This window comes from Meleagris gallopavo, chromosome 6, assembly GCF_000146605.3.
Source record: "Meleagris gallopavo isolate NT-WF06-2002-E0010 breed Aviagen turkey brand Nicholas breeding stock chromosome 6, Turkey_5.1, whole genome shotgun sequence".
Classification (NCBI taxonomy): domain Eukaryota; kingdom Metazoa; phylum Chordata; class Aves; order Galliformes; family Phasianidae; genus Meleagris; species Meleagris gallopavo.
In genome coordinates this window covers 33499293-33502806 of record NC_015016.2, presented here as the reverse complement: position 1 = coordinate 33502806, position 3514 = coordinate 33499293, and positions in this window count along the sequence as shown.

The following is a 3514-nucleotide window of genomic DNA, read 5'->3' as shown; positions in this document are numbered from 1 at the left end:
GGGTATAGTTAAAAAAAAAAAAGGTAAGGGAATACACCATAGTGAAAATACGCGTTTCTGAAGATGGCTTCTAAGTTTCAGAGGTTGTGATGTGAGAGGACAGCCACAACCATAAACAATCTAATCTTATTTCAAAGCCAAGACTGTCTGTTTCATACTCCACGGTAACTGCATGATAAAGATTACATCAGAAGATGGCACACGGGGCTAGAATTTCTCTGTTTTCCTCTGTTTTGTGCAACAAAGGAGCTTCTAAGCAAGTTTATACCCTGGCTCAGAATGTCATCAGGCATATCACCTCGGCTTTGTCCTGACACAAAGGATGGAGTGATGTGCCTCATAGTGTTGAAATGGAAGGGGACAACAACAAGAAGAAAATGCCCATAACAAAAGTTTTCCAGGAAGGGTCTCAGAGGAGATTAGGCCATAAGATTAGCATTGCTGATAACATAATAATAAAACCACCTAGTATTTTTGGCATAATTTATCTCTAGACTGGCAATACTTTTCTAAGACTGATACATAGCCTGTTATCAGTACTTGCCATTCCTTTTCTGTTTCCTTTGACTCAAACATTTTTGAATGGTTGAAAAACAACAATGTTGGCTGTTTGTTCAGATGACTCATCACCAAATGGTATTGTGATCCTGTGGAGAAAAAATATATATGTACATATATATATACACTTTGATTTTATATAGCCCTATACACATCACCTCTGTGAAATATACTACAATGATAATTTCTTATGTAGTGCATATCCTATAGATTTTTAATTCATGGTTTAAATATATGATTTTCACCTGCTAGATTAAAAAAAATTGTTAAGGATTTGAAAAATAGTCTCTTTCTCCCCCACAGTCAAATGATGAGTGGGGGAGTTGCAGGCAGTTAATGACTTCAGGTTTAGTGACTACCAGCTCTGCGACAAACAAAAAGTATATCCCTTTCTTATAGTTATAAAAGTTGTATAATCAGAACTATCTGAATATATTTGTTGGCTCCCTTTGGCAAAAGCACGCTCAAGAAGCCCTTGTCCTTCCTAAAGAATTCTAGCTGTTTTAGGAAATGTGCTTAAATACTGAGCTTGCAAAAGATTTTGCAGAATTTACTCACACAACAAACATTTTTGCTATAGATATACTTGCTACACTGACTGCAACTTCTTCTGGGGGCAGCGTATACATTTCAGCTGGTAGTTCTGGTACAAATGCAGTTATACTGAACAACTTAATTGGCCAACACACTTTATTTCTCTGCCAGTGTAACACTGCTTATTTAAGAAAATGGGTCTTCCATCCCTTTTGTCACGTAGACAGCAGCCAACAGCACAAGCGTAGCTGTACCAGCAAGACTTTTAAACTGTGGACAGTCATATGCAAATAATCCCCAACCATTTACAACAGCTCTGTAAAAAGTCCGTACTTATTGATTCAAATAGCTGTAAAAGAGCCACTCGATGGGCGTCTAACCCTCCAATAACCAATGAGAATTCACATATACTACAGTTGACTGTTTCTTTGTGTAAGAAAGAAGACAAACAAGAAAAGCGGTGTTTATTGTAAATATGTCATCCCCCTACTGAGCTCAGTAGGTGCTAAATATCATTTATTGTCCTCTTCTTTTTCATTTCATTCGGGAAGAGGTGAAACTAATGGCATCTATAAATATATGCAAGCAGCCCAATGCCATACCAAATGTTGCTCTTTGGTGACTAGGGAAAGGTTTTGGGTGACTTAGTACATAACAGATGGGACATCATCTTCCTAAATGAGAGAGAAGCTTTAATCCCTGCTCTAGCAGGCAGGAGAGTCCTGCCATAAGCTGATAGGAAAGCAAAAAAAAAAAAGGGGGGGGGAGGGAAGAGGGGGGCAGACAATGTTGATATAAGGAACTCAGCACTGAGTATTTATATCAAGTAGCAGTTTTCCTTATAGGAGCAAAAGAGGCAAAGACTCACTCCTGCTCTTTCAATTTCATCTTCATAGTGTCAACACATGCCTTAAAAATTTTGGAGGAAGGTAGAATGCAGTTTGCTGGAATGTAAGAGTCTCAGTAGGCAGAGATCAATGCAGTAAGAGTCTCATAAACTTCACCTAGAAATTAAGATTGAGAGATCTGAGAAACTGGAAGATAAATAGGCTTGTGGACTTTAAGTCATACACAGCTGAAAACAGCCCACAATTGGTCCAAGCCTCAAAAAATGAATGGTAACTTGTAGATTCAATGTGCAAAGTTTTCTTTTTATAGGGCTTCCCAATTTTATATACCAGTGTCCAAGAGTTTGGATACACATATAAGATTGCAGCCCACATGTCAAATGCCCATGTGCTTTTTCATCCATTTCATCTCTTCAGCAGACAATGTGTATAGAAACAAAAAATGATTTAAACCAAAGTGTTGGGTTTGTTTAATCAAATACAAAATGCAGTCTGCAGAAGTCCTTGCTTGGCTGAGGTCTGAGTTGCAATTTAAGCTATAAAGAATTAAAAGCAAAAAGGTATATTTGGACTCAGCGGCATAAGAGGATAAACATTTTAGTCCTCAATATAACTCACGATGGGGATTTTTAGTGTTTCTCCAAAAAGAACTATCCACAGTATATAGTGTACCATGTGAGCACCCACTAATTAGGCCCAGTGAAATCTTTCAGAAGCCAACAGCTGGGCAAAAGATATGTTAAATCAAGGCCAAAATAATTATCTGAGCCATGGGTGTTTTTCCATTCTGCTTTTTCCTCCTTTCTTATATAACACACGGAAGGGTGTTGCACTGCTAGGAATTGACAGAATTACATTAGTAATGCCATCGTACTCGGTGAAACCTTTGTGTGTTGGACAGCACTTACATCCCTGTTTTAGCTTCTGCATTCTGTTGATAGGAGATGCACTGTATGAGGTGAAACTCCCCAAAAGATGAGACATTAAGCTACTCACACTTCTTAGCATGCTCAAGAAAGAAGTTTGCAGGGTTACACAAGAGGCAGATGAGCCTAAGAAGCTGGTGAGAAAAGCAGACGCTCAAGACTCCTCTTGCAATGCAAAAAAACCGTACTTCTAAAACTTTGAGGTGTGTAGAACTTGTAATTCACAGCAGCACTTGCCAGTCTGCTCAGTTCCAATCAGTTCAGTGGCTTCCCAGGTCTCAAAGCTTATTAAGCATGGAAATAAGGATGCAGGAAGGGGGAGACTGCTTTAAATACATAAATAAATGAGTGAATGAATAATAGTCTTTAACACAATTAAAATCCCTGTCCTGTTTAATTACTAGTTCAAATAAAGACAGTGTTTTGGGCTTAAACACCTTTTTAGGGACTCACTTAAAGGAAAAGACCTAAATGTACCTACTTCTGAGCTGCAGCTCATTCAATGGTCTTATCACACTTAAGCAATTCCAGATTTCTGTTCTAGAGTGGCACAAAACCTTGGGCCTTATATGAAAGATTGTGTGCTGCAGATGAAGTCTTGCTTCAGCACATGAGCAGGCCACGCAGGGCAGCAAGGGGTGCGGGTAG